The sequence below is a fragment of the Cricetulus griseus genome, chromosome 4, assembly GCF_003668045.3.
Source record: "Cricetulus griseus strain 17A/GY chromosome 4, alternate assembly CriGri-PICRH-1.0, whole genome shotgun sequence".
NCBI lineage: Eukaryota > Metazoa > Chordata > Mammalia > Rodentia > Cricetidae > Cricetulus > Cricetulus griseus.
The window spans coordinates 164169209-164193843 of NC_048597.1; positions in this window are offsets into that span (position 1 = coordinate 164169209).

Below are 24635 nucleotides of genomic sequence, written 5' to 3' on the forward strand. Positions count from 1 at the left end.
CACCAAATCCTCTCTGATGGCAGAGTTGATGCTGTGAAAACAACTCTACACCAACACTTTTGTATGTATGTATCTGTTCAACTCTCCTTTGCAATTCCTTCATGCACAAGGACCCTTCTTGGAGACACACCAAAGGATTTGAAACACATGGAAGATGACACCCTTTGGCTTTGCTATTTTTTTTTAACAGTTCAATGTTAGGTTGATGCCACTTTCAAATTTTGCTGACTCTGAGGGTTGACCTCACACAGTTGCCATCATTCAGATCTGTAGCTGCTGAAGGCAACTTGAAAAATGGCTCCAACAGAGACACATTGCTCTGGTAAGGTGTACAATGGTTACAATTTACTGAGAACACTGTCTAGACTAGTGACAATAGAACACATTTGCATTCCCAGCCTGTGTGAAAGGTCATATGTGGAAGCTTGAATTAATTGTCTTCAAATTTATATTTCTATGATGTCCTAGGGTCCATGGAGGATCATCACCTTGGAGACTGCCCAGCCTGCCTCTTGAGTGCAGCTCTAACATGGGATTTTCATCAGCATCCACCTCTTTTATGGTTTGGTGTTCTATTTCTCCACTTACTTTGTCTTTTCCTCTCCATGAGCAATGCCTCCCTAAGCCTCTTATATATTTTAGCAATTCTGTCATATGTTCTCCTAGAAATATTCATCTACTACAAACTTGTTGTATGATATATGTACAGCCCCTGACAGCAAGCTCTCACCACTCCTCAGAGCCTCTTCTGAGGCCATGAGATCCTGTTCATATTGTTAGGATTAACTGAATAGGGTTAAAAAAAAAAAAAAAAAAACCTCATAGCCAGCCACCTGATGAAAGTGTTTTTCTGGGCAAACATCAACAATGCTATCTTGATCAGAGTGGCTATGATGACATACAAAAAACATCCAAGAAAATTAGACAGGTTGACATTCCCTCATAGAAGGAAATGGTAAGGAAGGTCATTTAGTCTCCCCTCAGATTCCAGCCACTGCTCCCAGTACCCCACTCTTAGCTGTGTGCAATTCTTCCCCCAGCTACACATGGAAGGTGCTAGAGCATATAGAAAGTGGAATGTTTACTAAAGAGGGAACTCTGTCTGCGCAATGATAGGGAAGCCATCACCCATGCAAAGTAAGGTTTTTCAGTTTTGAGTGTCATCCATTCTATAAGTAACCACGCACACATGCTCCTGTAAGTAAACCCAATAAATTCATGTGCGCACCAAGGTGGCCTTGGAGAAACTACTTCTGTGGTCTGTCACTGCTGCCATATTGGGTGTGAGTATATGTTTGTTTGCATCTTCTTAGACATTAGGGCAACCCTATCCATTTCAACAGCAGCTATCTAAAGTTGCCTGGATCAGTGATTCCCTCTCATGGGACTTCAGCACTGAGACAGCTTGAGGCTGAGACTGTTGGATGATCACAGGCACTTATGAAAGACTGGTGTAGTCAGGAATGTTGTCTCCAAGTGGGGTGTGTACAAGCAGAAGAAACTGGTCCAAGAGAAGAGAAAGAGACCTGGAGAGAGCAGAGACAGGATTAGGGATTTAAATCTATGGTGGAAAACTTGCCTAGCCTGGCTATTTTCCCTAGTTTGCATGAGACCCTGGGCTAACCCTCAGTGCCCTTACAAAAACAGGGAGAGCAGCATGATTCCTGAGAACACAGTGACTTCTGAGTTTTGAATTGCAGCCTGTCCTTGTTTAGTTCAGATATACTTCATTCCTTGTCTTTAGATGGTCCTGAAGGACCACCCTTAAAATAGCTCTTCTTTTTACCTATGCTGCCCTGAGGCAATTTCTGTTCCTTTTAACAAAATGTCCTTTCACCAAAGCCTCTTTCTTCTTTCTGTCACCCTGGGTTCTGGGGCTCAGCCTTTTCTTCTCTATATCTCATCCACTCTGTCAGATGCTGCCATTTGACATGCTGGGAATGGTGTCAGTGGCTCATGTGTCGACTTTATAAATCAAGGTAATTAATAAATACTGCCCCAACAGACAGCCTTCCAAGCTACAGTAGCTAAGCTAGGTAAGATATACTCCTCCATCACCTTCAACCTGATGGCACTCAGGCTGCTCATCTCCATCCATGAGCCACATCACCTCTAATAAGTGGTTATTTTACTGTTGCCGAGGAAAGAAAAGCTAGCTGGAGAGGCCATAATGGCTTCCAATGGCACTGAGTTGGGTGTGGCATTTGCCACTTCAGTTCTGTTCATCATCCATTTAACCTCAGCATCCGGTTTCATCTTAACTGTATTGAAGTCTGAGAAAAATGTAACTAAAGAGAAAGACATTGAACACTAGTGACTAGCCATGTTTATGCTGGACTCTTATTTGCCTGCAGAGTCCAATGGTTTGGCTGCATCTGTGGATAATTGCTAGTGGAGGAGCTTGGAGGGACAGATGTATTATGGCTTACTTAAGGGGTCTTTAGACAGCATAGCTATTCAATGGTTCACACAGGGAAGGCAGGGGAAGGGCATACATGTCTCTCAGGGAGTAAGGTCTCAGGCCAGCCTGATCAAATATCTTCATCAGACCCAGGTAAGCTAGACTTCTAGATGCCCTAGTACACTTTCCCTATCATTCCGAACTACCAATCTCCCCATCATATTTGTTAAAAGAGAAAATAATAAACCTGGCTTCTCAGATCTTTTCTGACTTTTGTTATTCTAGAATACAAATGATGCAGAACATTCTGCTTTGTTACATGGCAGGTTCTATGTCTACTCAGAGAAATGTAAGCAACAGACAGGAAGTTGAAGTTCAGAAATATCTCCACCTAAGCAAATAGTTTAGTGGTTGCTTTATTTGAAGTGGATATGATCAGTTAATTGGCTGTCTGTGCTTGGCTGATGTCTTGATGTTGTGACTGGCTAAGATTCAGCCATTTGTAATAGAAAACTTCTGTCTTAGTCACTGTTCTACTGCTGTGATAGGATACTATGACTAAGACAATTCAATAAAAACACTTAGAGTTCTACATCTGGATCTGTGTTATTGACACTTAGAGTTCTACATCTGGATCTGCAGGCAGCAAGAGAAGATACAGGTACTCGATTGGGCTTTTGAAACTCTAAAGCCCAACTCCAGTGACATACTTCCTCCAACAAAGCCACACCTACTCCAAGAAGGTCAGACCTACTTCAACAATGCCACATTTCCTAATTACTTTCATTTAATGTCATTCCCTAATGATCAAGCATTTAATATTCAGACTATAACAGCAACTGTACTTACAAATTGAGTTAAGTTACAGTATAATGTGATGGAGAAACAGGCAAACTTAAAATATATACAGAGGCAGCTTTAGGTCACCTAAACCAATACACCTTACAACCTTATATGAGATGTGCAGTGGAAGGCGACTCTTAAACTTTGAATAGTTGTTTATCAGGACGGGAGAGTAAATGGTTACAAATATGGTCTCTTGTCCCCGAGTTGGAATCCTAGCCCTGTTATTTGATAGGTTCTTGAGTTTGGATCATAAGTTATTCATCCTCTCAGCAATTCCTTTTCCTCTTTTGTAAAATGATAATAATAATAATAATAATAATAATAATAATAATAATAACATTACTTGTGCCTTTGATGTGAGGATTAAATGGAAGAACCCATATACTGGTTGGCGTGTTAGGAGATTGAATAAGTATTCCATTTCTATCTGGAAAGTAACCCAAGCCATTCCACAAAATACAAGTCAAGTAAGGATCAAGTAAGAACAGCATTTCCCAACTTCTTCTCCAGCTAGTTACCCAATGATGTCATTCACCAATTCAACCTGTCTGACTGCTTTCCTCTCACATGTTCAATGATGTCTACTATTCTAGCCTGGTCCATGTTGTCCTTTTTTCCCTTACTGTGGAAGAAAGATCTGTCTAGGGTCCATTTGTTTCTTCATGTCCTTCCATTCCCTGTAATTTCTCAAGGACTTCCTCCTTCTACTCTTGGGCCATTAATTTCCCCATTATGTGGAATATTATTTTAAGATGTGGTAAATTTGTTTATGCTGTGGAACATTTATTTAATGATGCAAAGATGTGTTGCATTCTTTTATGTTGAATTTGTTTGACTCTGTGAAGCTGTGTTACTGTGCCTGACTAAAACACCTGATTGGTCTAATAAAGAACCGAATGGCCAATAGCTGAGCAGAGAAAAGATAGATGGGGCTGGCAGGCAGAGAACATAAATAGGAGTAGAAATCTAGGGGAGAAGGATTGAGGATAGAGAGAGAAAGAAGAGGAAACGAAGACTCCAGAAACCAGCCATCTAGCTACACAGCAAGCAATGGAGTAAGAAGTAATGAAAGGTATACAGAAATAGAGAAACATAACAGCCCAGAGGCAAAAGGTAGATGGGATAATTTAAAGTTAAGAAAAGCTGGCTAGAAATGAGCCAAGGTAAGGCCGGGCATTCATAAGTAAGAATAAACCTCCATGTGTACATTTATTTGGTAGCTGGTTGGCAGGCCCCCAAAAGAGCCAAAAACAGCAAAGAGTAAATAACAACAACCTATCTATGCTTCTATCAGTATTTTGGAAAATAACTAGTTTTATAGAAATGCAGTTTTCACCCTAAACCAAAGATTTCCTTTGGTTATTCATTTCTTTACCCTTCCTTGTTAAACTTTCATCAAATTGTCCCTGTTGATTGTATCTATTTCTAATCCTCCTAGTTACAGATTATGTAGGCTTTTGTCTTTGCCATATTACGCAATTGCAAAGCTCACCAGGATCTCAGTGTTGGTAAGTCTAATGGCTATGTCCCATGCAGTACATGTGACAAACACACTCTGTGCCGAAGCTCTTCCTTCCCTTGGTTTCTAGAGTGAAGCATCTTTTTGTTTGCATCTCACGTCAGTGCTCACTCCTCAGGTGCCTCTGTGGAATGCCTCTCTTCCTCCCAAATTCTGGGTGACAAAGGAGTGGATTAGGGCTCAATGAGCATCAATCCTCGGGTGTCTCATTTATCAGATCTGGTGTGTGTGTGTGTGTGTGTGTGTGTGTGTGTGTGTGTGTGTGTGTGTAGAGAGATCAGAGGATAATGGGTGTCTTTTCTATCCCTCTCTATTGTCTTGAGACAGAACCTCCCACTGAACTGCAAGGTTGCCTTTTTCAGCTAAGCCACCTGGCCAGTACCCACTCAGGATTTGTTTGTCTCCACCCTGAGTATTGGGTTTATAGGTACTAGCTAGTTCTGAGAATCCCCCACCTCTTCTTTCTGAGACTGGAGTTACAGGCAAGCTACCCACTTCACATTTATGTTGATGCTATGGACCTGAACTCAGGTTCTCTGGAGTACACAGCAATTACCTTAACCACATAACCATCTCCATTGCCCTACTCAGAATCTTTTTGTAATATTTGTTTTTATTTTTTTACATGTGTGCTTGTCTCTCTGTGTGTATGCTAAATGGGAATCAACCACTAACATGGGAGTTGGGAACTGAACTCAGGTCCTCTAGAAAGAACAATAAGTAAGCACTCTAGAACACTGAGCCATCTCTCCAGTCCCCTCCCTGTAGGGGGGAGTAAAGAAGTACTGTGTGAACATGTGTTATTGACATAGGCCTTGTTAAGGATATGTCAAGAAACAATACCTTAGTCCCATGGAAGAGGCAAAGCCTTCCCTGGGTGAGGCTTGGAGTGTTGGCAAAGTCTCCCTCTGGTCTGAGTGCACGTTGACAGTGTGTACAGAAAATGTCCAACATAACCTTCTCTCCTCCCTGCAAGCCTAATATTTAGGGCCTAAGGACTGCTGCCCTACAGATTATGTAAGCCTGCTTCCTTATTCATGTGTGCATGATATAACCCTGTCTCCTTGGTTTTCTGTGTACTACAACCCCACTTTCCTGTTCATTTGTATATAGTAAACATGCTGAGCATCCAGGACTGCTGTGGCTTTTCCATTTGACAGCCCATTCTACCCGATCCTAGCTTTTCTGTGTCTGTATCTGCATGTCTATCATTTCTTTTTTTTCTTTATTTCTCTTAGTCGGGGTCTGGGACCCAAGCTGTGCAAAGTATGTGGCACCACCCAGAATATTGAAATGTGGAAATTCTGCATATTTAATTTCCATTAATGACTAAGTCAACACATATGTCTTGTGCCTTAATTCAAATGTATGTTTCTCAGTGCTGTCCTTCACCACTTTAACTGAAATGCCTGTTCTCTTTCCCTGCCAACTCTGCATTATTATTTTTTATCATGGCACTAACCAAATATTTATGTATCATTTGCCTCCCCGGCATGCTCTCCATACAGGTAGAGAATGTGTCTATTTTATCTGCCATGACATCAATGACTTGTGCTGTGTCATCTCTCCTTGGGATCTTTCCTCCCTCTGATTCTTCTTGTTAAATCCACCTTATTCTTAATAGCCCTATGTATTTTACCCTCCTTTGGGAATTCTTCCCTAGGACAAGACCTGTCACCATTCCTATGGGCTCATTTAACATCTTTATAATCCTTTGCATGGCAAACACTTGCCTGGCACAATTGTCTTCCAGCTGCACAATCCAGGTTTCAGCTTCTAGCATGTGCTTTGCCTCAGTGTGAGCCATTTGCCCAGGATGAGAACTTCATCTCTGTTGTTAGAAAACACTGCATCCCCTTTCCATGGTGGCAGGATGTTGCCTCTACCTCTTCCTCCTGATGTAGCTGGCTAGCCCCTTTCCAGGCCCTCTTGACAGAGCTCAGGCATCCTGCCCCTAGAGAAGCAGAGCTCTGCTTGCCCTTGAGCAGCAACCACCACATCAGAGGCTGCAAAATGTCAGCTCCGTGGTGCTGTGCAGGTGGCAAAGAGCTTCTTGGATAATAACTTGTAGCTACTGTGGCTTGGATTAGAACAGTCATTCTTTTTCTTTTTGTCCATCAATTTTTCTATTATCCTCAAGACTGAGCGTGAAACATGCACTGGAACACATCCTCATTGATTCAACCCCTGAAAATATATTGGCATTAATAACATGAAACTCTAAGGCACCAGGCATAATAAAAACAACTGATTGCAAACATAATGTGTCTCAGAATATTTTTATGCAGTAGCTCCATGCATTTCATTGCTGTTAATTACTAAGCCAGCAAGTGGGGGATCCAAGCACTGTATCTTTGAGCCATAGAGCCACCTTTATTTGGTACTTATGTGATTATCCAGAGGAAATAATTTGACCGGTTATTGCTAACAGAGTTTAATTTGATGCAAAATAGAGCAAATCTGTTGGCAATGACTTAAGTCACACAGAGTTGAGACTTCAAATGGCTCAGCTAAGGTCACTTAGAAGTTATTTGTTTAGGGCTGTTTTCATATTGAGTCTTTTTGCTAAGTTTCAAAAACCAGCCTCCTTGAGATCTGTCTGTCTGAACTCAGCTTGTAATATTTCACACTTAGACTCCTTGGCTAAGGGAGAAGAAAAGAAAGCTTTTTGTTATTGGCTACATGTCATGGCCATGTTTTTACCCTGACAAACAGTATTAGCCTGATCACTTCTGTGATTCTATATCTCAAGAAGAGTGAAGTCTCAGCCTCTGGCTGGTGGCTCTCACTAGCATACATGATGTCAAAAACCACCATTTCAGAATGAATGGAACAAGGAGATTACAAAACTTATGGATATATTTAAGAAGAATGGAAGTCTAGATTCCAGTAACCTCCAACTAACTACTAGTGATCTGGTTTGTATTTCTGGGCTTGTATAATCGATGTCTCCAAATTCGGAATGGCAAGTGTGCTTAGGATATTAGGACAACACTAGCAAAATTTTAGGATAGGAGAAGAGCAGGAGTGAACGGGATAGTTGAGATGGGCGAAGGACAGAGAGGGAGAGCAAGGAAAGAGAGATCTTCACTGAGGGAGCCATTATGGGACTAGCGAGAAACCTGGCACTGGGAAAATTCCCAGGAATCCACAAGGATGACCCCAGATAAGACCCTAAGCATCAGTGGAGAGGGTGCCTGAACTGACCTTCTCCTGTGGTGATATATTGTTTACAATTTATTAAAGCCACTGTAGATCAAAATAGCAAAGTAGCCAAACTAGTTAGCCAGAGAAGCCAGGCACACAGCTTTAATCCCAGGATTCAGGAGACAAAGGCAGATGAATCTGAGTTCAAAGCCACCCAGGGCTACATGAGATTGGATCAGTCTAAAGAGAAACAGAGCTCACACCTTTAATCCCAGCATTAGAGAGGTCTTCAATAGTCACTCTCAGGATTAATGTCCAGCCACACCGAGAAGAGGCAGCAGTCTGAGGCTTGTTGAGAGCTTGTGGAGATAGGATTAGCCCTATCAGCCTGAGGTAGAGGTAAGATCTACTGGCTTTGTTGCTTTGCTTCTCTAATCTTCAGCTTGAAGCTTGAACCCAAATATCTGTCTCTAGGTCTTTTATTTATCATGCAACATTCTCCTGTAATCAGATTGATGACTACCTGTATCATCATCATAGAATCTTCATCCAGTAACTTATGGAAGTACATGCAGAGATCCACAGCTAAGCACTGGGCTGAGCTCCCAGAGTCCAGTTGAAAAGATGGAGGAGTGATAACATAAGCAAAGGTGTCAAGACCAGTTTGGGGATACACACAGAAACAGCTGACCTGAGCTAGTGGGAACTCACTGACTTTGGACTGACAGTGGGGGAACCTGCATAGGACCAAACTAGGCCCTCTGAATGTGGGTAACAGTAGAGTGGCTTGTACAGTCTGTGGGGCCACTGGCAGTAGGACCAAGATTTATCCCTAGTGCTTGAACTGGCTTTTTGGAGCCCATTTTCTTTGAAGGAATACCTTGATCAGCATAGATATAGCAGTGAGGACCTTGGTCCTGCCTCAAAGTAAGGTGCCAGAGTTCATTGACTCCCCATGAGAAGCTGTGGCGTCCACCCTTGACCAGCAAGAACGACGCAACACCGAGGAATCTTCTTTACACAGTTTAATCGGGAACCTTGATTTACAGTGAATGGCGGCCCCGGGTAGAGGAAGACAGAGCCTGATATAGTCTATATCTACCAATCACCTAACCCTACGTGGTGCACCAGGATAGGTTGTCTCCAAGCAGAATTAAGAGGATACATAGCCTTTACCAAATTAGGAGTTGTTTACCACAGAGAGCACTCGCTGTCGGACTGGCGGAAGGCAGAAACCAGCGCCATCTTTTGGGCGCAGTACTTTGCAGCTCCCAACAGGAAGCCTTACCCTCTCTGAAGAGTGGATAGGGGTGTGGGAGAAATAAGGAGATAACAGGAGAAGAGGAGGGAGTGGGAACTGGGATTGGTATATAAAATAAGAAAATATTGTTTTTAAATAAATGATAAAAAGAAAAAAGATGCATTATCCTTAAATAAAAAAGAAAAAAATGTATTTTAGTCAATTATTTTATCATAAGTTCTCTTATTTTTATATTCCTGTCATATTTTGGACACTTTTATTTTCATCCCGTAACTAATATTATTATGGAAATAACCATACCCATGAATATTCACATATTTTATTCATTACTTAGGATATTCTTGTGAATAATTTTCCTGCTAATTGCATGAACATTTTAAAAATCTCATCAAGTTATTGCAAAATTACTTTTAAAAGAGGGTTGAACCCATTTAAATTCCCTTTGTTAGTGTGTCACATACAGTTTAAAATATTGTGGATAGAATCAAAGCTTTTCAATTAGGATATTTGTTAATATTTCATGTAAAAAGACATTACCCTGCTTCTACTAGCTTTTAAGTAGTTTCAGAGAATATTTTCTCAACTATTTATTTAGTAATTGTTGACTCTGTGTGGCTTATCTTATTATGTCCTTTGCTTTTTTATCTTTTAGACCTATGTTTGCCCTTTCAATGTCTATAATTTGATGTAAAAATTTGTTTGGTGCAAAATTCTTAGAGCTTATTTTTGCTTATTTTTCATATGTATTTTAGTCATGTTGCTCTTTATTATTGTGCTTTGGCATTAAATATTTATGTAATTGAATCTGTTGATTTTTCATACTTTTCTTACTCCTCTGAAGATGGATATAATTTTATAAGTCCATGTTCTATTGGTTTTCTTTGATTAGCAGCACTCCATATTTGCCTTTTTAATCATGTGGAATTTATTTTGGCAAAAGAGCAAAACGATTATTTCGCATTATGCAATCTTATTCTTACATCAATTATTAAAGAACCCAAGATCATTTTAAATGCCCTGCTGGCAGGGTTATAATTTGGAATCTCATACAATATGCATTGTTGAGACAGGTAGTTTTCAGGGGAAAGAAAATGAAAAATAGATATGGCATCATTTTGGTAGGAGGACTTAGCACTCTGGCAATCAAGAAAGGCAGAGGCACCTTGGGACCAGCTACCCTGGCATTTCACAATGACCACTTAGCACTATACTGGGAACCTCTGTTCTCTTCCCTTCCTTTTCCTTCTTTTGCTATCAGTCTCCTTTGCTACCCTTTGCTTGGTGCAGCACCCTTGTTCTTTTTCTCTTGCTTTTTCTCTAATGCTCTGTCTCCCTCCATTCTTGCCCTTCCTTGTTTCATTTGTTCTTATCTCTCTTCCATCCATATCTCCACCAGAAGAACGAAAGCACCTATCTCTGGAGAAACATACATCTCTAAATCAGTTGCCAAGAATAATCTCAGCACAAACTTACAAATTAAGCAGACATAAATTCAAATCCCGTGACCACCTTTGCATGCAGGGAATTCAGTTGCTATAATTTTGCTGCATAGTTTAACTTCAAACAATATGGTTTAAATATCAAGCACCACATATACTGACTGTGAATAATTCAATAAAGTATAAATTTCACTGCTAGCTCCTCAGTCCACATACACAAATAACAGGTGGGTAGTATGACCAGTGATCAATCCCATTGACCATGACTTTCAAAGACTATTGTTCACGGAGAGATAGTGAAGTGCATAATTGTGTTGCCTCCTCATCTCCTGATAATAAATCTGAAAGACACCTTCTAAAACTGGATAATTCAGATAGCGAATTGACCATGAAAAATGTCAGACAAGTAGAGTGAAATGAAATTCAAACCATAAATAATTGAAATTATAGGAGGAAGGGTCAGCCATGGGTATTCTGATGTTGACATCATTCAGGAGAGACTCCAGATGCTAGTGTTGAAAGAATTCCTGAAGGCGAATAGGACAGGAAATGAAGAAAGTGGTCATGATGGAAGCTATGATATCCCAGAAGGTCATCATCAAAGGGACTCAGGGTGTGACACTTTGCAGCATTAATTGAATAAAGGACAAGATGTTAGAAGACCATGAAAGCACAAGCAAGAGAATGAGCATTCCCATGGCACATTCACAGTCTATGTTGTAAGTTAATTGATAAAAAGGCAATCAGTGCTCAAACTACTATCAGTAACTTTAAAACTGATTCATGCTTTTTATGTTATATGTATAAGTACTTGCACGCATGTATTGATTTGCACCGAATATGTGTCTGGTACCTGTAGGGCCAGAAGAAGGCATTGGATCCGTTGGAACTGGAGTCACAGAAGTGTTGTGAGACACCATGTGGGTGCTGGGAACTGAACCCATATCTTCTGTAAGAGCAGCAAGTGTTCTTGACTGCTAAGCTATTTCTCCAGCTCACCCCCATTAATCAATTTTTAATGGCAAAGAAATAAACCAATTTAATTTTCTTAAACTTTACTCAATATTTATTCATTTTACAAATTTTCATTCATATATGCATTTATAAAAGTTACAGAATTGTTTTATTTTAAGAAAAAAATCCCATTTATTTGGAAGACTGCTTTGCATGTTTTAGCTTGCTTGCCTGTTATCACAGCAGGAACTACCAAGTAAAGTGAGCACAGTCAATCTGAAAGTTTTCTCAGCATTAGTTTTCCCCTGTGAGATAAGTAACTTAGAGGATGGTTATGAAAGTTAAATGAAGTAATGCATAAAAAGTTCTTGGAGCAGCTGTTGATCAGTAAACTTTAAATTAAAAGTTTCTGCTATTAATATTAATATTATTACATGCGACCACCAAGCAAAGGCATATAGAACAATTCTGCCATGCTAATTTTAATGAAGCTTTTACTGTTTAAAGCATCTACGACATACCAGAATTAAATAAAAAAGACAATGAATTTGAAAAAAGAAAAAAAGTAAATATTTTTCTAGTCACCATGAAATGACACCCACAAAGATGCCTCAGCGCCGGTGGAAAACAATTTTACTAGTAAAATGAAATGTAAACACCCACAGCTGAAGAATTATCTGGAGAAGGAGAAAAGATAAAAGTGTTCCACCCTTCTAATTTCAGAAAATTCAAATCTTCTTTGTTAAGCACTTCATTTTGATTTACTTTTTGAACAGAGCAATTCACTTGTAGAGAGGAATCAAGAAGCTATTATTAAAAGCATGAAGGAGTGATGGGGGCTGAGTCAAATCAACTGGTCTCTACAGTCTCACTAGAGAAATTCTTAATTACTATCTGGTGTACCCCACTTCCCTACAGAGGGTTCAGTGGGCACAAGGAACCTTTAAAATCCCTGTCTCGTCATCCAGTGTTAGCTCTTTCCCTCGCTACAATTTCTTATAATAAAGTATATACACTTGATTTACTCTTTTTAATGTTTTCTATGTTTTAGTATGAAACGATTACACTAAGGAAAAAATGTGAACACCTTAAATGAATAAAAACCAGGCCTTCCATAATGCTCTCCTCAGAGTCAGATTGAGTTGGTACCTACAGCCAATGAACCAAGTCCAAATTCCCCAGAATATCATGAAGTCCTATATCTTACATTGCATTCCTACATATCAGTCCACTAATGGCTTTTCTGTCTTCCAAACACACAATACTCATTTCTGATGTAGTGTCCTTGACCTTTCCCAGTTAATGTTTGCTGGGAGTGGAGTTTTCATTTTCTTCAATGGTATAGCCAACAAGTTGCCCATGTTCATGCAGACAACTACACTTAAATCTGCTAGGTCTCTCTCTCTCTCTCTCTCTCTCTCTCTCTCTCTCTCTCTCTCTCACACACACACACACACACACACTCTCTCTCTCTCTCTCTCACACACACACACACACACACACACACACTCACACACACACACACACACAGAGTTAGGACATCAAAGTAGGAGGTAGCTTGTTGAGGAGAAGGAGGGAAGGAGGATAACATAGCATATCAAGAGGTGCAAATGGCCAAAATTCACTATATACATGTATGAAATTATCAAAGAATGAAGATAAAGAATTTATTAAGTGCCCTCCTATTAGTTCTTGGTCCAACTATTGCTACCTTTAAAGATTAGCTTAGGCCCATGCTTCCAATGAGTTGGAGCTCTAAAGCAGTTTGAGCTCCTAGAACATTAGCAAGCACTCTTCTGTATGTTTTCATTTATTTCACAGATACGGCCCACTTAATTTGCTAGAGTAACCTTTGAAGGCAGAAGCAACACCTTGTTCATCTGTGTATTGCATACTACACAGTAGAAGCTCAGGAAATAATCATTGAGGTTGGGAGTATAGTTCAGTTTATGTGTGCTGACCTAGTACCTACAGGCTCTGGGTAGTCTCCAAGAATGCTTTTCTGAGATTTTAGGCTAAATTTAGGGTATACATGTGTACTCCCAATATCTAGAAAGCAACTTCAAATGATAATTTGGTCTACACAGTGACTTCCAGGGCAGCCTAGACTAGAAAGGGAGACATTTCTAAAAGAAAGGAAGGAAGAAGGGAAGGAAGGAAAGAAGGAGGGAGGGAGGGAAAGAAAGAGGGAGGGAAGAAAGGAAGGAAGGAAGAACCATTAAGTAAATGTGGAAAACAGTAAAGTATGCTCTAGGATTAAGAAAAATACTGTTTGGATCTATGGTTCAGTCAGTAAAATGCTTGCTATATGAGCATATGGATCTGAGTTCAGATACCCAGGAAAGATGTAAAACCCAGGTGCAATGGTTTATGGTGTATATCTATAACACAGACCTGTGGGGAACAGGGGGAATAGACAGGTCTCTGGATCTTATTGGCTACCCAATATAGATGATTCTATGGATTTCCACATCCAATGACAGGTGCTATCCCCGAAAACTAAGAAGATATTCAGTGTTTATCTCTGGCTTCTGGTGTACGTGTGCACCTGCATACACACACACACCCAGAGGGAAAGAGGGGAGTCAAGAAGAAGGAAAGGGAGATACAAGGGAGAGAGACAGAGACAGAAGGACGGGAGGCAGGTAGGGAAGATTGCTTAGCCTGTTTTTTTTTTTTAATTTTCATATCAGAAAACATGCCTGCCCTAATCATTCTAAGAAAATCCATTCTACATCTCTTCACAGGCTTCCCTGAAGACAAATTTGTCAGAGGAATTTATTAATAGGAAGCTGGGAAGCTATTACATGGCATATCACCTGCTTCTTCATGTGAGTGTTCAAGGAATTCATACTGTTTTTAGACAGGCTTTTTTGAACTCTGCACCACAATGCAGGCCAAAGAACTGAACTGCTTTTTATTTTGAATTATTTTATGGCATTACAGAGTCAACTGTAATGTAAAGTGTAATCCATTTTTGTCCTACACAATAAAAATAACTAGCTGCAATATTTTATCTGAATTGATTAACTATTTTTATATCATATACATTCGGCATAAGCAGTCTCCAATCAGCTAATTCAAAGCAATCTCACCAGTCTAAAATTACTGTGGCAGAGTGAGCAGAAGAGCAAAACTGGAGCAAAAGTACTTCTCTGTAAGTGATACACACACACACACACACATACACACACACACACACACACACACTATATATATATATATATATATATATATATATATATATATATATATAACACACACATGTATGTCTCTCCATACATCTCCATGGAGATATATAATATCTAATATATTATGTGGATGTAATGTATATATATGGAGGAGAGAGAGAGTATTTGCTTTTCAGTTGTTTTTGAAAATAGTGTGCTTATAGACATAAGCAAAAACAAAATTTCTGGAAGGAAATTTCTTAAATAAATTTGATCTTCAAGAGAGAACATCAGACAGATTTGAAAGCTTAAATCCAGGTCCCAAGGGACCAATGGGTGTAGTCAAAAGGCAAGAAGAGACTACGGGGACAGTATCCATCCAGAGTGGAAAGCTCAGTCATGTGCAATTTTTTGATCTCTCTCATTTTAGTAGTTTTTCATTAGCATCAACAAAGATAGGAAAGGGGCTCTTCAGAGCTTTCTGAAGCTACATTTATTTGCATTAGTGCTATTGCTTTTGATGAGCCAATATAGCAAAGCCATAATGAGATACCAATTTTGTCATGAAGTGTCTTTTGTCCTAAAACATTTTCAATGTGTCAATCAGTCAAAACCGTTCAGATGATGGCTGCCAGCCGTTGCATATCCACACCAACTGTGGCTGAATTACTCAGCTGTTGGCCAACTTCATGGCAGGAGAGTTACTCCATGTGTCCTTCTGAGTCATTGTCAAGGGTACTGGTTGGTATGCCCACTGCATGCCAGCCATGAATTAAGCTCAAGGCAGTGAAAAAAGAAGGAGAAACCGTTCGCTGTGTTCAATCACTGTAGATTGCAGGGGCTGGCTCTCACTTAAACAGAAAGTCAATTGTGACTTGAAAAGAGAAAGAAAGAAAGAAAGAAAAAAAGAAAGAAAGAAAGAAAGTGATTTTTGTCTTCATTTTTACAGGGTGACTGTCTGTGCACACAGGGCATAGAAGTTTCAAAAAGGCATTGCCACTATTCTGAGGCCCTTATTTGACAGGTGTAATGCAGATAGATTGAAAACATCTTTTTCTGCATTTTGGGAGTTTCCGTACACAGCTTCTCTGATTTATGAAGCCCTTCCAGGCCTTGTGTCTACAGCACCCGACCCAAGAGGTTTCTCTTTGTTAGTCTGGAGTGTGCCTCATGAAGATAGGACCACTCTGCTGTGAAGGTCAAAATATGTATCACTCTGCCTATGACCATACTCACAAAGAACCAAACTGGGATTCTGGAATGACCCAGCAGTTCTTGAGCTGTTGCTTGGCATGCATGCCTACTTCCACAAAGGAAATCCATCAGTGCTGGGCTCATTCACAGTCATTTGGTGCATTGCAGTTCTCCAGCAAGACCACGCAGCCCTTCACTTATGGAGCTCTTTGCAGAGACTGATTGCAATGCAGAGATGGTACTGAGTATCTCTGCAGAGCATAAAAATAGCAGCAATAACCTTTTTAATTACAAGAAAGACTAATGCACTGACTGTGGAAATCACTGTAAAGAATGCCTGTGTTGTTCCTGCTCAGAAAGAGAGTGTCACAGAATACTAGTAGTCTCTTTGCTGGTGCAGTGGACGGGTTAGGGGCTGCAGGAAGGGAGTGCTCAGCCAGAATGTAGGAATTTATGATGCCAATGAAGCCATCCTAAAAAGGAATTGTAAAGGACTGAAACCTAGCAATGTGTCAGGACCAAAGCATAGCTGGATGCCATCCTAAGGTTGAGAGCCAGGCAGGGAAGAGCCTCTGAGGCATAGGTGCTCCTCATTTTGTGCAAAGATGTGTGGCCAAATGTGCTAGATTTACTTTTTATGCAGGTAAAAATAAACAGCTTAGGTGTGAACAAATTCCATTAGAACACGGAATTAGAGTGATCATGTAGCAACTGCAGGGAACAGGTGACATTGTCTATCATACCCCAGCAAGCAGGTAATCCTTCTTTGTTGCTTGCATGGTCTCCACTCCCAGACTTTATTGCTCACTCTTGAATACTTGCCCCCTGCTTTTATTTTTATTTTATTTTACTTTTATCACACACACTGTTCTTGGGCAATTTTGACTGTGTCTGGTAGTTTCATTTAGCATGCAGGAGTTGATGGCACATCATAGGTATTTGAGTCATGGTTCCTTCACTTACAACCTCCAATGACTGAGATAATGTCTTATTATTTCTGAACATTCCAGCACCTACCTTGTCAAACTAGTGTAAGAATAAGGTAGTGTGGAGGGAGGGAAGGGAGTGCCTGCACACAGGTCACTCAACAAATACTAGCAGGCATGGCCATCAATAAGCATGAGTCTTAGGAAAAAAAGAAGCCATGATCAAAGAGGATAACCTAAACAATTTTGGAGTTATATAACAGCTGTCAATGGGTACTTGACAAATAGCATTTACTACAAATTGGAAATGAAGCTAATCCTTCATATACTGATTGGTGGAATCCTTAGGCAATCCTAAAAATACAATTAGCGTCATCTGAAAGAATGCTTACGTCTCTTGCCAACATGCACAATGCTGAGAAGTGGCAGCCTGGGGTCTCAATCAGTCAGGGGCAGTCTGCCTCCAGAGTCTCTCTTGGGGTACTGTTAGAAAGCCTCCATAGTTGACAAATCTATTTAACTTTGTGTCGTGTCTTTGCTGTGTAGCTAGGCTGTACTTCCAAAAGTGGAGCCCCTGCCATAACCAAGACAAGTGAAAGAATTACTTTAGAAGGGAGTTGTCTCCATTCAATTGCTCTCCACAATATGTTCTGAGACAAGATCTCTCATGGAAAATAATACTCATCAATTCAGCTGCACTAGCTAGCCATGTAGCACCATGGATTTGCCTGTCTTTACCTTCCCTGGTTTTGGAACTACACATGCATGCTTTCTTGTCCAGCTTTTACTTGCCAGCTAGGCATCCAAATTTAGATCCTCATGCTTGCATGACAAACTCTTTATTGACTGAGACATATATATCCTCAGCTCTCTTCTGTTACTGTTAAAGCCCTTTTCTCATGGGAAACTTCACTGAGTTTTGCTTTCAGATCTGTGTGCTTTTGCAAAGTGTGTGTGTGTGTGTGTGTGTGTGTGTGTGTGTGTGTGTGTGTGTGTGTGTGTGTGTGTGTGTAAAACACCCTACTGACCAGTGAAGTAACCATTAGTGATTTGTATTAATTTAAATGTAATTTTAAAGTAATTAAGATTAAATAAAATGCAGCATTCAGGTCTTCAGTCACACTCGACACATGCAAGTGCTCAGTAGTCACACACTGGATTGCACAAACACAGGACATTTTCATCAGAACATAAATCTGACTAGGCTGTCTTCTGGAGTTCCTTCCAGTTCCTAACCTCAAGTGCCTCCAGATTCACACTCATTTTCAGGTTTCCACTCAGAGTCACACAGTTTACAAAGCTTTGTTTAATGTTTTCCAATAACCTATCTCCTGTGATACCTGTCCTAGATTTCTGTTATAGAACATGTGGATTCTTTGTAGATTTTTCATGGCTGTTATCCCCACATGGGTGTTAGGAACATGAGAAAGGGCACTAGGTATTCTCACTTCTGTATCTTTTTATTCCTTTTTATTGGTTATAACAACAATGTTTGGAGGAAAGAATGGCTTGGGACTACAGACAATGGTCTGACTATTGCATGACCTCAGTTTCCTTAGTCTTCTGTATTGCTGATGACTCTTTAGTGAAAAGGGAAGAGAAAGGTGCCTACAGTTTTCATGGTGTTCCATAGGGATATAGAGGAAAGCAGAAATGCACCTTTCTGGACCTCTGGTTCAAGAGACATGCTGGGCTCAGGTGACCTGACTTCATCATTGCCTGAGCATCTTCCTTGCTCGTTGACAGGTAAATGTGAAGGTGGAACTGATAAAGCCTGCTAATTACACCTTCAGCCCACATCCTTCTATCAATATGTCATAATTGTGCCTCATCTCAAATTCTGCAGCCCAATTTATACAGATTTTAGAGGTAAAGGCATCTATGGGCATGATACCAATTAACTTCTGAACATGCCTAAAATCCTTGAAATTTTCCAACAAGACAGTTTAATTTTGAGACTAATAGGTTACAATGTATACCATCAACAGTTTGATACTTTTAAAATTTATGTTTATGTTCATCAAGAGACCTTTTTACAAATTCCTATAAAGCCATCAATATCAAAGCAAACTGACAATGAAAGCTTAACTATTTAAGAAATTACAAGAAAGAATAATTGACTGAACCTGTGTCAATTCAACATGAGGATATGAGAGAAGGTTATAAATAGAGTGTTAAAAGTTATGAAAATTCTTTTTGACCCAGGCCAAATCTATCTGACAGGTTTGAGGGGCGGTTCACTGTACATAATAAGTGGGATGATGAAGATGAGATAGACCAATCCAGATGAAAGTGACAGGGGCATCAGTGTTCAAATCTCCATGGATTCCCAGGCTACCCTGAGATAATTTGGTTGGAGGCTGTCAATAGGCAAATACATGAACTAGGAACATTAGGTTGCTCTTCTTAATTAACAAAGCAAACTACAGCATTATACATTTCCATAGAATGTACTGGAGTTAAAAAATTCAATTAATATTGAATTTTAGTCTGTAGACCATTCACAGGAAAGTTTGTAAGAACATAAGTGATTTCATTAGTTCTTCCAGTTGCTGCAACAAAGCACTAATGCCCATACAGCTTAAAATGACAAAATTTTATTCCCTTGTAGTTCTGCAGGCTGGAAGTCAGAATCAGGATCTGTGCAGGGATATTGTCTTTCTTCCAGTGTCTGGTGTTGGCATCCCTAGGCTTGAAGCTGCATAAATCCCATCCCTGTCATGATAACCATGTAGTATTATTTATCATGCACTTTTTTTTGTTTTTTTTGAGACAGGGTTTCTCTGTGGCTTTGGAGGCTTTCCTGAAACTTGATCTTGTAGACCAGGCTGGTTTCAAACTCACAGAGATCCGCCTGCCTCTGCCTGGCAAGTGCTGAGATTAAAGGCGTGTGCCACCACTGCCTGGCTATCAGCTTAATGGCTGTGAAAGTTCAAAATCTATACACCAAGGTGTTGATTTAAAGCTCCCTTTCAAAGTCTCCAGGGCTAATCAGTCAAGACCCACCAGGATGAGCCCAGCTCTCATGTCTCATCTAGCATTAGCTGTTCACTGGCCTTCTGCTCATAGACCTTGGAGACACGAAGGTGATTTGGTCTCAAAGCATACAAAACCAGTCAGCATTGTAAATGCCTTCCACTAATTTCTTTTTAAATTTTAATTTAATTTAATTTTTTTGTGTTCATTGGTATTTTTCCTGCATGTATATCTGTGTGAGGGTGCTGAATCTGGAACTGGACTTATAGACAGCTGTGAGCTGCCATATGGGTGCTGGTAGTTAAACGTGGGTCCCCTGAAAGTGCAGCCAGTGCTCTTAACCACCAAACCATCTCTCCAGCCCCCCACCCTACACTTGTTTCTTTTAACCTTAAATGAAGTATAATTGGGGGCAGTCTTTGAATCCCTTTGCTTTGGGGTATGTTACTGTATTTCACAGCCTCACCAAGTGAAATTACAGAATTTATGGATTTGGCTTTGCAAATTACCTTCCTTTTATATCTGGATCCCCAGATAGCTATGAATAAGAAAAACACCAACGTGACTGTATTTCAGATCAAGAACTTGAATGGTGGGGTGAAAAGAGGCCATAAAAATAGTCTTCCTGAACTTTTTAGCCCTTCTCAGATTAGGATATTTAAAACTATTCAATTGTTATTTTCCTTCTATTGAAAGGGAAAAGTTGGTTTCTTAGTTTCCTGTATTTATCCCAATTCTACAGATCATTATTGAGTCACTTTCCTTGATAAATTCAAAACTAACTTAAAGGCCATAAAGGGATAAATGTGCTGATAACGAAAATGAGAAAGTAGAATACAGCGAAAGGGCAAGAAAACCACACATGTCATGATGTCTACAAGCAGGACTTTCTAACTTTTTTGGTCTGGTAAGTAATTGCTGAGGTCAAATTCTGGGTCTAGTAACTTAGTGTTCCACAATGGTGCTCTTCATCTGTTGGTTTTTATCATCTGCAGTACAGGATTTCTAATCCTGGGGTTGAGGATGAAATAGGTTGTTGTTTGCAGAGCCTTGGATATTGCTCTAGTGTCAGCTAGTTCCTGTTTCCTATAAACTGCAGTGACTGCTTCACCCCTGCTTCTGGGCAGGTCAGTCGGGACTTACATAAGGCTGTCACTCCTTCTAAGCTACTTGAGAAGAATTTATAAATGGTTTATTGAAAATGTAATTGTGACAGTTGAAATAAATCAGGTGCATGCATGACGAAAGCATTTCACATACAAACTTGAATTTCTTAGTTATATATTTTGGATAATTATAACCAGGGCCCCTTAAATGAACAAAAATTAAGATGGAAATCATCTTGGAATAGGTATTTGTTAAATTTGTTTAAAGGAATCCCCCCTCCCTCACTAGTAGATGCTCCCCTATCTGTTTTAATTTAATAATTAATTCTACATTTAATTCAAGTGTTAGTGAATGACTATGACACTAAGTGCTTGGAATATAGAGATAATCTTCCTTATACGAGGAAGCTGATTACTTCCCCAAATCTTGCATTTTGCTTAATATATATATATATATATATATATATATATATATATATATATATATGCAAGATTTTTGGTAATGGAGCTCTGTCCATTGGCTAGCCACTAAAGCACTGGAAATACTTTTCATAAAGCAAGTCAGATGCATTTTTCAAGGGGTTTTTGCTATATAAATATTGGCTGTCAGAAAACTATGAAGAGATCATAAAATGAATGGACTGTGCTGCTACCAAGGGCAAAATCCTGTTGGAACAGAGTTGTCCTTTGGGATCTATTAACTGGATCTGCACAGTAAATGAAAACTGATCATCCATCTTGGTGCCTCTATTTATCAACAGCTTCACACTCCAGTTTCATAGCTGCCTACAACTGGAATCTTACAGTGTTTTTTCTTACTTTAACAAATGCACCCGATGTCTCAGAAGGTTGACTGACTATTTCTGATTTGTAACTCATGGGAAATGACTAACCCAGAGAAACATTAGCCTGGGAGCCATCAAGAGGAGTTCAAACCAGGATAGATTGGAGTTTCTAAAACTCACACTCATACAACAAAGGCAGAACAAAGCTGGTAGACTTTTATTTTTATTAGATCAACACTGTCACATGGAAACTCTACAGAAAATGACACTGATTAAAAACTGGTACGAAGATGATTTTGCATATTTCATTCTTCTTAGGTAGTGTCAAACACAGAGGGTGATGATATGTAATTTGCTGTTTGCTCAGACCATGAGCTTTATTGTCTGAATACTCTGGCTTATAGTGTTCTTCATATAAGAATCTGTCTAGGAACACATAAATTAACTAGTAAGGAACCTCATTGAGAGAGATGGCCCGTGGCTCATGCTTACCTGATTTGCACTATTTCCTTTCCTAGCTGTATGTGTTTCCTGTCTCCTTGCTCCTCCACAGAAGGCAGGTCAAGAGCAAGCTTCCCTGTGAGCATTGCTGTACTGAGCATGGGAACAGGAACTCAATGTTTTGTGTAACTCATCTTCGTCAACAGCTCTGTTGAAGTTGCTGCTGGGATCCAGAAAGTACATCCCTACCTTGTTCTGTAGACAACAGACAATGTGGAGACTAGCCATCAGAATGGACACATGGAGAGCTGGGGAGAGTATGTGAGTAAGTAAGGCTACTGGACACTTTGAAATTATCAACTGACAATAAAAGGAGACTATTTAACATCAAAAATTGGGAATGAAGATAAAGAAAAGGGAGAGGTATATCTAGGTTCAATACTGATTATAGGGAAGTCATTATATAAAAATCTAATCCTTTCCCTCAACATACAACAAAAAGATGGATGAAGGTGGCAAACAAAATACTAGTATAAAGGTAACCACTGGAACAAAAATATAAAATCTTTTAAAAATGAAAAAGGAGAAAAAGCAAATTTAAGATATAAAAGGAAAATAAAATGAAGTCATTGCTGGATACACATAAAAATAAATTTAAGTGATTTGTTTCATCATTAACAAATAAAATATTCCAAAGGGATTGAAAGGTTCAGATGTGAAAAAATCTTAAGAACTATTATAAGAAACATGAATGAATTTCTTGGTAACCCAGAAATAAGGGAAATATTCCCAGATAAAAATTTAAATACAGATGCAGTATTATAAAAGAGAAAGAAATTTGATTATATTAAAAATTTAGTGCATCAAAAAGATAGACTTGTAAACAAAGGAAAGAACAAATAACAAATGTGGGGAGTATCAGAAATAAAAAATTTTCACTGGGAAGTTTATAAAAACTCAAAATAAAGAAAGTCACCTCCAAGAAAGTTCTATTACAAGAAAAATTTAAAACCTAGAGAAATCAATGGAATTCAAAGAGAAAGAAACACAAATTTCCATTAGCCAAAAAAAAAAAAAACCAAAAACCAAAAACCAAAACCCAAAAAACAATGACCCATTTTATCTGTTATAGGATGTGTATCTATTTAAGAGGGAACAGCAATACCATTTCTCATTCAAGGTCTGGTCACACACTTTTAATTTACACAGAATATTCCTTGAGAGGAGGTGAGTGGTCAGGTGCTCTCATTCATCATAGTGGGAACAGAAGATGATGTAAAGTCTATGGAGGAGACTTTGTCAATGTGAAGCATAATAATTCATGCTCCAATCCAGTGCTAGTACTTGCGTTTGTGTACTTGAAAAAAACATAAGTTGAAATTCTGACTTCCAAGGTTGATTGTAACGTGAAGTTTTTGGCCTGGCTAGGTCCTGCAGCCCTTCTCTGCCCCAAAGAAAACACAGATGCTATATTAATTATGAACTGTTGGCCAGTGACTATGGCTTCTTATTGGCTAGCTCTGTCTAAATTAACCCATTTCTAATAATCTAAGTATTTCCGTGTGGTCTTCTCTTACCAGAGAAAGGATCTAGACCTGTTACTCCTCTCGAGTCCTACATGGTGACTGACTCAGCATGATCACAGAGAAGACAAGAGAAGAGGAGAGGAGAGGAGAGGAGAGGAGAGGAGAGGAGAGGAGAGGAGAGGAGAGGAGAGAAGAGAAGAGAAGAGAAGAGAAGAGAAGAGAAGAGAAGAGAAGAGAAGAGAAGAGAAGAGAAGAGAAGAGAGCAGTTTCCTGTTCGCCCATGTTTATATACTGATTCTGCCCTGCTATGTCACTTCTGGGATCCCATGATGGCTCCTCTCTGCCTATACTTCTCAGAATCCTGCTTGTCTCCTAGTCCCATCTATCTTGCTTCCCTATGGCCAAGAGTGCTTTATTTATCAACTAATAAGACAAACACATACACAGAAGCACATTCCCTATCAGTTGATGGTATCAGAACAAGGGCCCTATGGGGGGTTATGATCATTAGACCAGAAGGTAGAGCCTCTGAATGAATTATTTCCTTTGAAAAAGGGCTCAAGGTATCTTGTCAATTCCTTTTGCCTCGTAACAAAAAACTGTAAAATGATGTCATGAGCCCCAAAGTGGGCCCTGACTAGGTACCAAATATGCTGATGCCTTGATCCCCATCTCCAAATATCTGCTGTGTATAAGTTACTCTGTGTATGTTATTATTACAGCCTGAGTGAATGAATATATCCACTTAGTGGATGAAAATATCATGAAAATAACTTTCTGGATTTTTTTCCCAGAACAACAACAACAAAAAAAAAACCATAAAATGATATATAACCAAATCTAGTCACTGTGGAATAGTTTACTATAGTGGTACAATCATCTAGGAAGAGGTAAAGTGGGCAAATAAATAACTGGTGTTTGTGTCTAACAGGACCCACTCTATA